At 40.9% G+C, this 13761-nt stretch overlaps 7 non-coding genes and 2 pseudogenes across 7 annotated transcripts; all 9 read left to right on the plus strand.

Moving 5' to 3' along the window:
- The first annotated feature begins 4302 nt into the window (after positions 1-4302).
- LOC143875259 (5S ribosomal RNA) lies at positions 4303-4421 on the plus strand. The gene has a single exon (XR_013249917.1). It is a non-coding gene; the product is annotated as a 5S ribosomal RNA (ribosomal RNA).
- Positions 4422-5012: 591 nt separating this feature from the next.
- LOC143875013 (5S ribosomal RNA) lies at positions 5013-5131 on the plus strand. Its single transcript, XR_013249681.1, has one exon. It is a non-coding gene; the product is annotated as a 5S ribosomal RNA (ribosomal RNA).
- Positions 5132-5730: 599 nt separating this feature from the next.
- On the plus strand, positions 5731-5849 carry LOC143875102 (5S ribosomal RNA). The gene has a single exon (XR_013249764.1). It is a non-coding gene; the product is annotated as a 5S ribosomal RNA (ribosomal RNA).
- A 592-nt stretch (positions 5850-6441) lies between these two features.
- Positions 6442-6560, plus strand: LOC143873183 (5S ribosomal RNA). Its single transcript, XR_013247904.1, has one exon. It is a non-coding gene; the product is annotated as a 5S ribosomal RNA (ribosomal RNA).
- Positions 6561-7152: 592 nt separating this feature from the next.
- LOC143870085 (5S ribosomal RNA) lies at positions 7153-7271 on the plus strand (annotated as a pseudogene).
- A 592-nt stretch (positions 7272-7863) lies between these two features.
- LOC143874563 (5S ribosomal RNA) lies at positions 7864-7982 on the plus strand. Its single transcript, XR_013249239.1, has one exon. It is a non-coding gene; the product is annotated as a 5S ribosomal RNA (ribosomal RNA).
- Positions 7983-8574: 592 nt separating this feature from the next.
- LOC143875156 (5S ribosomal RNA) lies at positions 8575-8693 on the plus strand. Its single transcript, XR_013249816.1, has one exon. It is a non-coding gene; the product is annotated as a 5S ribosomal RNA (ribosomal RNA).
- A 591-nt stretch (positions 8694-9284) lies between these two features.
- On the plus strand, positions 9285-9403 carry LOC143873839 (5S ribosomal RNA). The gene has a single exon (XR_013248536.1). It is a non-coding gene; the product is annotated as a 5S ribosomal RNA (ribosomal RNA).
- Positions 9404-9993: 590 nt separating this feature from the next.
- On the plus strand, positions 9994-10093 carry LOC143870130 (5S ribosomal RNA; annotated as a pseudogene).
- Positions 10094-13761: the final 3668 nt, after the last annotated feature.

Here is a 13761-nt window from a genome sequence, read left to right on the forward strand (position 1 = left end):
GGTAAGCTATAATTCAACAGACACCTCTTTTTCCATATAAATAAGGATCTCAGCAATCTTATTCTCGGACTAAATTCGACAATTTCTTTGGTGAAGGAAAGAAGCTATATTTTCTTGTGAATGGGGACGTTTGGTGGAAGGATAACTGTGGCAACATCATGTTTGACCTAGTAAGGAAAATTGAACCAAAAGGAAAAGAGCATATTAGGAATTCTAAGAAAAAAAAAAGAAAGAAGAGAAAGAAACGTCTAATGCAGCTGAGTCTTCTAGAAGTTGGCAATTTTGGAATCGTTTTATTCTGGGAATGAAGCATGAAGCACGCAACTCATTGGCTGGTTTTGGCAAGCAAATTGGTCTCTTTCTATTCTTGAGGAGGCAACTTTCGGAAAATTGCTGCAGAGGGAATTCAATATAGGACCTGATGGGGAAAACCTCAAGAGGAGGAGGGAACTTTCGAAAAAACAGAGGATGGTTTTCTGAGCTCTTCTTTCATCTCTCAGCAGATTTTCCATTCGGCCATCTCTCCCCCCCCTCAGGCACATCTCAACCATCTTTATTTTGTTTACAAAAACAGAGGATCGGTTTTTTGGTTTTTTTCACTCTGTTTTCCCTCCTCCTCTTACCACCCTCCATTTTCCCTCTTCCCCTCATCACCCCCTGTTTTTTTTTTTTTTTTTTTTTTAAGTTTTACTGTCACCCTCTGCACAGATCCCTCTCTCTCCTTCTGTCCCCCTCTGAGTGAGGTAGAACGGAAATCAACAAGAATAAATGTGTAAGTTCAATTCTACTTTCTACTCTATTTTTAAAGTGAACTGAATCTCTCTTTATTTTGTTTTGTACGATCATTATCAAATTCTGATGTAGTATACCCTTACAAGTGGTTTAGGGTCATTGATATTTTGTTCTCCGAATCACATAATCCTTTACTTTTCCCTTATCAAATTCTGATGATTAGATGGTGCTCTGTTTTTTAACTAAATTTGGTGTTATGTGAGTTCATGTTTGAAATATTGGGGTGTTGGGCTTGCAAGACAGCTGCCATTCCAATAGCTTATGGTGAAGCATGTCTTCATATGAGATAATCATCTCTGAGTTATCAAACATTGATATCAAAATTTATGATGAGCACTAAGGAACAAAAGCACAGAGAGTATCATCATTCACACAGAACGAGTATGTGCATGCACCAGTCCCTCAACAAGCAAAACGGAACCCTTCAAGATTAGAGGATGTTGATGTGATTGAGTAGGGAAGAAAAAAACAAAAAAAAAAAGAAAAGAAAGGAAGAAAGCGTATTGGAGCACACATCGGCGTGATTTTTTGGATTCTTCGGCTTTTGGATTCGGCGAGGAACTCTATCACAGGTAGGTGCACTGTTCTCGGATTTTTTCAGAATTATTTGGTATTTTTTATATATTTGCATGATTTTTAAGCATTTAAATAAATTTAATTCAATATTAAATGTATGTACTCACAATCATGATCTACCTGAGTGTTTCAAGTCCGATTCATCTCAAAATTTAATACACTGATCTACTTAAATAGATTAAAATAACCATTGGATCGGATCGGACTTGGAATCAAAGGATTTCAAAAATTTGAGTGAAGAGTGGAATTTTATTTAAAATAATAGCTGAGAAATTACAAAATTCGAAAAAATAGCTATCTCAGGATGATTGATTTTGTGGAATTTTAAAATTTTCTTCTGTTCATCACATCAGAACAAGATTAAAGGACATTTTCCGGAGTCATAATTTTCTCAAAAAATCATGTTTTAAAAATAGAAAACTCTTCAAAAATGTCTTTTTGACGAAGAAAAATAAAATATATACTAAATAGATTCCGAAAATAATGAAATTTCGTGGGAAAATAATATGGTACTGATACATTCTATCATGAATTTTTAGGAATTGTTGGGTATATTATTTGATGCTTTCTTCGAAAACAATCATGTCTTGTGAGATTTTTTATTGACATCAGATCACCATTAAAATTCACAATATTTTTACAGTAGTCTTATATTTTATATTTTTGCTTTAAAATTTTCAATTGATTTCGAATCTGTTTCCTAAGGGTTGTAGTGTAAATTCATAATCTGGTCTTAAAATTGAAAAATCCGAAATTGATAGTAAATAGTCTCTAAAATTCATGCAAATCTCACAGCATGCTATTTTTATTCATATATTACTACTGTAGAAATTTCAATGAATTTAGATTTCTATTTCTAGTAGTTTCTGTGTTATTTTTGCAATCTGGTCTCATTATTGTTAAATCAAAATTAAATAGGAGCTTAATGTAAAAATCTGCAAAACTCTTCCAATAAGCTACATCCCATTATATCTTGTTGCTGTAGAAGTTTCAATTCATTCGAATTCGTTTGCAATAATTTCACTTATAAAATCACTCATATGGTTTAAAATTGATAAAATCAATTGAAAAATTGAAATTAATTAAAAATCATCATAAAGTTTCTAAAGAACCTTGAATTTTTGTCACATGTTCACTCTTTAATCCATCGAAACAGAAATCTTAGGATCTTTAGATTTCTCTGGTAAAATGGCCAGTGGATCCATAATCGTATCACAATTGCAACCGATCCTTGACAATTTGAATATTTAAGCTATAGCATGTTATTGGCTCCGGGTTACTGTCCACGGAAATTCTGAGATATGCCAGGCAATAAGGTGCTATAACTTAAGAATTAAATTGCACAAGGAAAGAGCGCACGATTCCCTTCCGTGGATGCCATTCTAGGCCGAAATTGGTGACCCTAGAACCTTTGGTATTCCTTAAATGTCTAAAAACTGAAAATCCTTGAAATCTGATATTCATTAACTTCAAGAACTTAAATCGATTTGTCTCGTGTCTGTCGGAACCATTGGATTATGATTTTCGTCATAAGAACCATTAGAGCCCAATTTAGGAACACTGGTGTCAGGTCGTGTCCTAGGTTTTAGGCAGTCCTAGAGTTAGGAGTTCAGCCTCATAACGTACGTTTGCTATGGATAGCAACCGTGCCATAGGTCTAGTTACACTAGTCACCCAATCTTTCCCTAAGACAAGCCTAGTAAACTAGGATCTAGGCTAACCTGCATTAGTCTAAGGAACAACTTGCATTTAGATAAAAATCATATAGCATCTTAGATGAAATCCTAGGATAATAAAATCCTCAACTTGAATTAAATAACTTCTCCTAAAACTGTTGAAACGGTCAATCCCGTCTAGGTCGGTGTCTTAATTGAGTTAGGCATAAGTAGCTTAGCTTACGTGCACCGAACTACGTCGACTCTGATCCCAGTTAGGCTTGGGAACGTAGGCAGCTTGGATGTCTGATGGCATACCAACCGCGAGTCGGCTCCACAACAAATTGTGGGGTTTTTGTACATTAATTTTCTTGTACATTCTTAATTAAATCATTTAGGATTTTCCATGAAATTAGAATCTTAGGAGAACTTGCACCTATATTGAATCCAAACAAATTAAGGAATCAATATACACATTTAGGATCCACAATGAAATTAGATCATAGGATGCATGTCAGTTAGTTCGCACATTAATAGAGAGTTGAATAAGCCATTTAAAATAAATTTAAAAGAGTTAGCTTTTGGAATCGAAGACCGATTATCGGGAGGGAATGGTGCATGTGGTGGATAAATCCCCGTACCTTCCATTCTTGTAACCAGGTAGCGAGTCTAGATTTCTGGTTAATTATGGGTCCTAGATCCCACATCTAGGTGGCGACTCTGTCAGTCTCTTTTGTGTGGAATTCGGATTGCCTTAGTCATCCCAAGTTCACATAAAAGATGAATTAAAATCAATACTAAAAGAGCACACGCCAATCGCGTGGGTACGAGAGACCAAGAGAGAGCATGGCGGCTCGCGCCCCACCCCTCTCGCGGGATCGGGTCCCACAGACATTTCATTTGCGGTCAAAATATAGCGGGGGTTTGTTTAGATTCAGTGACGTACCGGCTATAACGGATGAGTGTACTAGTGGATGCGAGTCAGGAATCCGGTCGGAAGGTGTTTACTGGCCGTGAGCTACCCTTGGGTGCACAAATATCATTCCGACGATAACTTTTGATCCGCCCGTCAGATCGTGGCGATTCTTATATTGAATCGGGGGTATTCGAGAAGATTCTTCGCGCGATGACAGCCGTAGCGGTCATCCGGCTTCCCGACATGCATGGATCGTCCATCCGATCTCATCTAGCAGGATTTTTTCGCACTTTCATTTAAACGGACTCCGTACGACAATGGGAATGGAAACTCTTTATTACTTTGAGAATGGAGAGGCATGCTCGGTGCGATCACACCAGCACAAATGCACTGGATCCCATCAGAAATCCGAAGTTACGCGTGCTTGGGCGAGAGTAGTACTAGGATGGGTTACCTCTTGGGAAGTCCTCGTGTTGCACCCCTGTCACTTTTTTCGGCTATCTACCACTTTTTTTGAACAATCTTTCGGTTCTGGAACGTCGATGAGGATTGAAACGCACGTTTAGTGCGACGCCTCCTAGGTTTCGGTTCGGATGTATTTATTTTCTTCCGGATGGTGAATTCAAATACGTCCAGTCTTTATTATTGCGGGGTGATAAAGTCGTTTGATTTGATAAACGAATTTCGTTCTGACATTTCATTTGCGGTCAAAATATAGCAGGGGTTTGTTTAGATTCAGTGACGTACCGGCTATAGCGGATGAGGGTAGTAGTGGATGCGAGTCAGGAATCCGGTCGGAAGGTGTTTACTGGCCGTGAGCTACCTTGGGTGCACAAATATCGTTCCGACGATAACTTTTGATCCGCCCGTCAGATCGTGGCAATTCTTATATTGATTCGGGTGTGCTCGAGAAGATTCATCACGCGATGACAGCCTTGGCTGTCATCCGGCTTATGCGCGGATCGTCCATCCGATGTCATCTAGCAGGATTTTTTCGCACTTTCATTTAAATGGACTTCGTACGATAATGCGAATGGAAATTCTTTATTACTTTGAGAATGGAGAGACATGCTGGGTGCGATCATACCAGCACAAATGCACTAGATCCCATCAGAACTCCGAAGTTAAGCGTGCTTGGGCGAGAGTAGTACTAGGATGGGTGACCTCCTGTGAAGTCTTCGTCTTGCACCCCCGTCAATTTTTTCGGTTATCTACCACTTTTTTCGAACAGTCTTTCGGTTCTGCAACGTCGATGAGGATTGAAACGCACGTTTAGTGCGACGCCTCCTAGGTTTCGGTTCGGATGAATTTATTTTCTTCCTGATGGCGAATTCAAATACGTCCGGTCTTTATTATGGCGGGGTGATAGTGTCGTTTGATTCGATAAACGGAATTCATTCTGACATTTCATTTGCGGTAAAAATATAGCGGGGGTTTGCTTAGATTCAGTGACGTACCGGCTACAGCGGATGAGTGTACTAGTGGATACGAGGCAGGAATCCGGTCGGAAGGTGTTTACTGACCGTGAGCAACCTTGGGTGCATAAATATCGTTCCGACGATAAATTTTGATCCGCCCGTCAGATCGTGGAGATTCTTATATTGATTCGGGGGTACTCGAGAAGATTCATCGCACAATGACAGCCCTGGCGGTCATCCGGCTTCCCGACATGCACGGATCGTCCATCCGATGTAATCTTGCAGGATTTTTTCGCACTTTCATTTAAACGGACTCCGTACGAAAATTCGAAAGGAAACTCTTTATTATATTGAGAAAAATGAGAGGCATGCTGTGTGCGATCATACCAGCACAAATGCACTGGATCCCATCAGAACTCCGAAGTTAACCGTGCTTGGGCGAGAGTAGTACTAGAATGGGTGACCTCCTGGGAAGTCTTCGTCTTGCACCCTTATCACTTTTTTCGGTTATCTACCACTTTTTTCGAATAATCTTTTGGTTCTGGAACGTCGATGAGGATTGAAACGCACGTTTAGTGCGACGCCTCCTAGGTTTCGGTTCGGATGTATATATTTTCTTCCGGATGGTGAATTCAAATACGTCCGGTCTTTATTATGGCGGGGTGATAGTGTCGTTTGATTCGATAAACGGAATTCCTTTTGACATTTCATTTGCGGTCAAAATATAGCGGGGGTTTCTTTAGATTCAGTGACGTACCGGCTACAGCGGATGAGTGTACTAGTGGATGCGAGTCAGGAATCCGGTCGGAAAGTATTTACTGGCCGTGAGCTACCCTTGGGTGCATAAATATCGTTCCGACGATAACTTTTGATCCGCCTGTCAGATCGTGGCGATTCTTATATTGATTCGGGGGTACTCGAGAAGATTCATTGCGCGATGACAGCCTTGGCGGTTATCCGGCTTATGCTCGGATTGTCCATCCGATGTCATCTAGCAGGATTTTTTCGTACTTTCATTTAAATGGACTTCGAACGACAATGCGAATGGAAGCTCTTTATTACTTTGAGAATGGAGAGGCATGCTGGGTGCGATCATACCAGCACAAATGCACTGGATCCCATCAGAACTCCGAAGTTAAGCGTGCTTGGGCGAGAGTAGTACTAGGATGGGTGACCTCCTGGGAAGTCCTCGTGTTGCGCCCCTGTCCCTTTTTTCGGCTATCTACTACTTTTTTCGAACAATCTTTCAGTTCTGGAACGTCGATGAGCATTGAAACGCACGTTTGGTGCGGCTCCTCATAGGTTTCAGTTCGGACGTATTTATTTTCTTCCGGATGGTGAATTCAAATACGTACGGTCTTTATTATGGCGGTGTTATAGTGTCGTTTGATTCGATAAACGGAATTCGTTCTGACATTTCATTTGCGGTAAAAATATAGCGAGAGTTTGGTTAGATTCAGTGACGTACCGGCTACAGCGGATGAGTGTACTAATGGATACGAGTCAGGAATCCGGTCGGAAGGTGTTTACTGGCGGTGAGCTAGCCTTGGGTGGAGAAATATCGTTCAGACGATCACTTTTGATCTGCCCGTCAGATCGTGACGATTCTTATAACGATTCGGGGGTACTCGAGAAAATTCATCGCGCGATGACAGCCCTGGCGGTCATCCGGATTATGCTCGGATCGTCCTTCCGATGTCATCTAGCCGGATTTTTTCGCACTTTCATTGAAATGGACTTCGTACGAATATGCGAATGTAAACTCTTTATTACTTTGAGAATGGAGAGGCATCTTGGGAGCGATCAAACCAACATAAATGTACTGGATCCCATCAGAACTCTGAAGTTAAGCGTGCTTTGGCGAGAGTAGTACTAGGATGGGTGACCTCCTGGGAAGTCTTCGTCTTGCACCCCTGTCACTTTTTTCGGTTATCTATCACTTTTTTCGAACAATCTTTCGGTTCTAGAACGTCGATGAGGATTGAAACGCACGTTTAGTACGACGCCTCCTAGGTTTCGGTTCGGATGTATTTATTTTCTTCCGGATGGTGAATTCAAATATGTCCAGTCTTTATTATGGCGGGGTGATAGTGTCGTTTGATTCGATAAACGTAATTCGTTCTGACATTACATTTGCGGTCAAAATATAGCAGGGGTTTGTTTAGATTCAGTGACGTACCGGCTGTAGCGGATGAGTGTAGTAGTGGATACGAGTCAGGAATCCGGTCGGAAGGGGTTTACTGGCCGTGAGCTACCCTTGGGTGCACAAATATCGTTCCGACGATAACTTTTGATCCGCCCGTCAGATCGTGGCGATTCTTATATTCATTCGGGGGTACTCGAGAAGATTCATTTCACGATGACAGCCTTGGCGGTTATCCGGCTTATTCTCGAATCGTCCATACGATGTCATCTAGCAGGATTTTTTCGTACTTTCATTTAAACGGACTTCGAACGACAATGCGAATGGAAACTCTTTATTACTTTGAGAATGGAGAGGCATGCTGGGTGCGATCATACCAGAACAAATGCACTGGATCCCATCAGAACTCCGAAGTTAAGCGTGCTTGGGCGAGAGTAGTACTAGGATGGGTGACCTCCTGGGAAGTCCTCGTGTTGTACCCCTGCCACTTTTTTCGGCTATCTACTACTTTTTTCGAACAATCTTTCAGTTCTGGAACGTCGAAGAGGATTGAAACGCACCTTTGGTGCGGCGCCTCATAGGTTTCGGTTCGGATGTATTTATTTTCTTCCAGATGGTTAATTCAAATACGTCCGGTCTTTATTATGGCGGTGTGATAGTGTCGTTTTATTCGATAAACAGAATTCGTTCTGACATTTCATTTGCTGTCAAAATATAGCGGGGGTTTGTTTAGGTTCAGTGACGTACCGGCTATAGCGGATGAGTCTACTAGTGGATGCGAGTCAGGAATCCGGTAGGAAGGTGTTTACTGGCCGTGAGCTACCCTTGGGTGCACAAGTATCGTTCCGACGATAACTTTTGATCCGCCCGTCAGATCGTGGCGATTCTTATATTGATTCGGGGGTACTCGGGAAGATTCATCGCGCGATGACAGCCCTGGCGGTCATCCGGCTTATGCTCGGATCTTCCATCCGATGTCATCTAGTAGGATTTTTTTGCACTTTCATTTAAACGGATTTCGTACGACAATGCGAACGGAAACTCTTTATTACTTTAAGAATGGAGAGGCATGCTAAGTGCGATCAAACCAGCTCATATGCACTGGAACCCATCAGAACTCCGAAGTTAAGCGTGCTTGGGCGAGAGTAGTACTAGGATGGGTGACCTCCTGGGAAGTCCTCGTGTTGCACGCCTGTCAGTTTTTTCGGCTATCTACCACTTTTTCGAACAATCTTTCGGTTCTGGAACGTCGATGAGGATTGAAATGCATGTTTAATGCGACGCCTCCTAGGTTTCGGTTCGGATGTATTTATTTTCTTCCGGATGGTGAATTCAAATACATCCGGTCTGTATTATGGCGGGGTGATAGTCTCGTTTGATTCGATAAACGGAATTCGTTCTGACATTTCATTTGCGGTCAAAATATAGCGGGGGTTTGTTTAGATTCAGTGATGTACCGGCTATAGCGGATGAGTGTAGTAGTGGATGCGAGTCAGGAATCCGTTCAGAAGGTGTTTACTGGCCGTGAGCTACCCTTGGGTGCACAAATATCGTTCCGACGATAACTTTAGATCCGCCCGTCAGATCGTGGCTATTCTTATACTGATTCGGGGGTAATCGAGAAGATTCATCGCGCGATGACAGCCTTGGCAGTCATCCGGCTTATGCTCGGATGGTCCATCCGATGTCATCTAGCAGGATTTTTTCGCACTTTCATTTAAACGGACTTCGTACGACAATGCGAATGGAAACTCCTTATTACTTTGAGAATGGAGAGGCATGCTGGGTGCGATCATCCCAGCACAAATGCACTGGATCCCATCAGAACTCCGAAGTTAAGCGTGCTTGGGCGAGAGTAGTACTAGGATGGGTGACCTCTTGGGAAGTCCTCGTGTTGCACCCCTGTCACTTTTTTCGGCTGTCTACTACTTTTTTCGAACAATCTTTCAGTTCTGAAACGTCGATGAGGATTGAAACGCACGTTTAGTGCGGTGCCTCCTAGGTTTCGGTTCGGATGTATTCATTTTCTTCCGGACGGTGAATTCAAATACGTCTGGTCTGTATTATGGCGGTGTGATAGTGTCGCTTTATTCGATAAACGGAATTCGTTCTGACATTTCATTTGCTCTCAAATATAGGGGGGTTTGTTTAGATTCAGTGACGTACCGGCTATAGCGGACGAGTTTACTAGTGGATGTGAGTCAGGAATCCGGTCGGAAGGTGTTTACTGGCCGTGAGCTACCCTTGGGTGCACAAATATCGTTCCGACGATAACTTTTGATCCGCCCATCAGATCGTGGCGATTCTTATATTGATTCGGGGGAACTCGAGAAGATTCATTGTTCGATGACAGCCCTGGCACTCATCTGGCTTATGCTCGGATCGTCCATCCGATGTCATCAACCAGGATTTTTTCGCACTTTCATTTAAACGGACTTCGTACGACAATGCGAATTGAAACTCTTTCTTACTTTGAAAATGGAGAGGAATGCTGGGTGCGATCAAACCAGCACAAATGCACTAAGTTAAGCGTGCTTTGGCGAGAGTAGTACTAGGATGGGTGACCTCCTTGGAAGTCCTCGTGTAGCACCCCTGTCACTTTTTTCGGCTATCTACCACTTTTTTCGAACAATCTTTCGGTTCTGGAACGTCGATGAGGATTGAAACGCACGTTTAGTGCGACGCATGCAAGGTTTCGGTTCGGATGTATTTATTTTCTTCCGGATGGTGAATTCAAATACATCCGGTCTTTATTATGGCGGGGTGATAGTCTCGTTTGATTCGATAAACGGAATTCGTTCTGACATTTCATTTGCGGTCCTAATATAGCGGGGGTTTGTTTAGATTCACTGACGTACCGGCTATAGTGGATGAGTGTAGTAGAGTCGCCAAACTGTGGGATCCGATCCCGCGAGAGGGGTGGGGCGCGAGCCGCCACGCTTTCTCTTGGTCTCTCGTACCCACGCGATTGGCGTGTGCATTTTAATTATTGATTTTAATTCATCTTTTATGTGAACTTGGGATCACTAAGGAAATCCGAATTCCACACAAAAGAGACTGACAGAGTCGCCACCTAGATGTGGGATCTAGGACCCATAATTAACCAGAAATCTAGACTCGCTACCTAGTTACGAGAATGGAAGGTATGGGGAGTTATCCACCACATGCACCATTCCTGCCCGATAATCGGTCTTCGATTCCAAAAGCTAACTCTTTTAAATTTATTTTAAATGGCTCATTCAACTCTCTGTTAATGTGCGAACTACGGGACATGCATCCTATGATCTAATTTCAATGTGAATCATAAATGTGTATCTTGATTTCTTAATTTGTCGGGATTCAATCTAAGTGCAAGTTCTCCTAAGATTCTAATTTCATGGGGAATCCTAAGTGATTTAATTAAGAATTTACAAGAAAATTGATATACAAAACACCACAATTTGTTGTAGTGCCGACTCGCGGTTGGTATGCCATCAGACATCCAAGCTACCTACATACTCAAGCCTCACTGGGATCAGAGTCGACGTAGTTCGGTGCACCTAAGCTAAGCTACTTATGCCTAACTCAACTAAGACACCGATCTAGACTGATTTGACTGTTTCAACAGTTTTAAGAGGAGTTATTTAATTAAAGTTGAGGATTTTATTATCCTAGGATTTCATCTAAGATTCTATATGATTCTTATCTAAATGCAAGTTGTTCCTTAGACTAATGCAGGTTAACCTACATCCTAGTTTACTAGGCTTGTCCTGGGGAAAGAGTGGGTGACTAGTGTAACTAGACCTAGGGCACGGTTGCTATCTATAGCAAACGTACGTGATGAGGCTGGACTCCTAACTCTAGGACTCCCTAAAACCTAAGACTCCCTAAAACCGAGGACACGACTTGACACCAGTGTTCCTAAATTGGGCTTTAATGGTTCTTACGACGGAAACCGTGATCCAACGGTTCCGAAAGACACAAGACAAATCGATTTAAATTCTCGAGGTTAATGAATTTCAAATTTCAAGGATTTTCAGTTTCTGGACATTCAAGGATTACCAATGGTTCTAGGGTTCACCAATTTCGGCCTAGAAAAGCATCCAAGGAAGGGAATCGTGCGCTCTTTCCTTGCGCAATTCAATACTTAGGTTATAACATCTTATTGCCTGGCATATCTCAGGATTTCTGTGGACAGTAACCTCGGAGCCAACAACATGCTATAGCTTAAATATTCAAATTGTCAAAGATCGAGTGCAATTGGGATACGATTATGGATGCACTAGCCATTTCTCCAGGGAAATCTAAGGATCCTAAAATTTCTATTTCAATGAATTGAGGAGTAGACATGTGACAGAATTTTGAGGTTCTTTTAGAAGCTTTAAATTGATTTTTAATTAATTTCGAATTTTCAATAGAATTTATCAATTTTAATCATATGAGTGATTTTACAAGTGAAATTGTTGCAAACGAACTCAAAATGAGTTGAAACTTCTACAGCAGCAAGATATGATGAGATGTAGCTTACTGAATGAATTTTGCAGATTTTTACATTAAGTTCATATTTAATTTTGATATAACAACAATAAGACCAGATTGCAAGAATAACACATAAACTACTAGAAATAGAAATCTAAATTCAATGAAATTTCTACAGTAGTAAGATATAAGTAAAAATAGAATTCTGTGAGATTGTCATGAATTTTGGAAACTATTTACTATCAGTTTTGGATTTTTCATTTTTCAGACCAGATTATAAATTAACACTACATCTTATATGAAACAAGATCTAAATCACTTGAAACTTTTACAGAAACTAGAAATATGGAATATAAGACTACTGTAAAATTTTTGAGAATTGTATCTGTGATCTGATGTCTGTAAAAATTCTCTCAAGATCTGATAATTTTCAAAGAAAGCATAAAATAATATACCAAACCAAATCCAAAAATTCTCAAAAATTCATGGTAGAATGTATCAGAATTATGTTAGTTTTCCACGAAATATGATTAATTTTGGAATTCGTCTAGTATATATCTTATTTTTCTTCGTCGAAAAGATATTTTTGAAGAGTTTTCTATTTTTAAAACACGATTTTCGAGAAAATTACGACTCCGGAAAATGTCCTTTAATCTTGTTCTGGTATGATGAACACAAGAAAAATTTTAAATTCCAAAAAATATATCATCCTGAGATGGCTATTTTCTCGAATTTCGTAATTACTCAGCCATTATTTTAAATAAAATACCACTCTTCACTCAAATTCTAAAAAACCGTTGATCCAATGTCCGATCCGATCCGGTAGTTATTTTACTCCATTTTAGTAGAACATTGTATCAAATTTCGAGACGAAACGGAATTGAAACACTCATGCAGATCATGATTTTAAGCATGCACATTTAATATTGAATTAAAATCATTTAAATGCTTAAAAATCATGCAAAAATCTAAAAAATATCAAATAATTTCGGAAAAATTCGAGAATAGTGTACCTACCTCTGATGGAGATCCCCGCTGAATCCGAGAGCTGCAGAGTCCGAAAAATCCCGCCGACGTGCGATCTGCTCCGTTCCCTTTCTCTTTTTCTTTCTTTTGAAAAAAAAAAAAAAAAAAACCAAACACTACTGTGAAGAGGGAGATAGGGAGATAGGGAGAGCGATAGTACGAGAGAAATAGAGATTAAGAGATAGAGAGAGGGAGAGAGAGAAGTCGAGGGAGAGAGACCGAGAGAGTGAGGCCAAGAGAGAGTGAGGGAGAAGTCGAGGGAGAGAGGCCGAGAGAGTGAGGCCGAAAGAGAGCGAGAAGTATATATAGAAAGAGGAGTATATATAGAGAGGGTGATTGACAGAGGGTGGGGAGAGAGAGAAAAAAGAAGAGAAAAACAGAGTATTGAATACTCTGTTTTTCACGTTTTTTTTTTTAAAAAAAAAACAAAAACCGAGAAGGCAAAGTGAGAGGGAGCTTGAGGAGATAGAGAGGGATTGGGATTAGGATTGAGAGAGAGAATGAGAGTGAGGGGGACTGAGGGTGAGGGAGTTAGAGAGTGAGAGAGTTTGAGACGGAGAGGGAGTTAGAGAGTGAGAAAATAAGAGTGAGAAAATGAGAGTGAGAGAATGGAGTGGGATGTCTGTGCTCTGTTCTTGAGTGTGGGAGAATGAAAGAGACAGAGAGATTGCGGGATAACCCGAGAGATGTAGGTTGAGAGAGAAGAACAGAGAGTGGAGAGATCGAGAGAGGGAGTGAGATGGAAGAACAGATACGGCACTCTGTTTGTTTAGCTTT

This window comes from Tasmannia lanceolata, unplaced genomic scaffold (genome assembly GCF_043159265.1).
Source record: "Tasmannia lanceolata isolate RefF3 unplaced genomic scaffold, GAP_Taslan_0.1 ptg000003l, whole genome shotgun sequence".
NCBI classification, from domain to species: domain Eukaryota; kingdom Viridiplantae; phylum Streptophyta; class Magnoliopsida; order Canellales; family Winteraceae; genus Tasmannia; species Tasmannia lanceolata.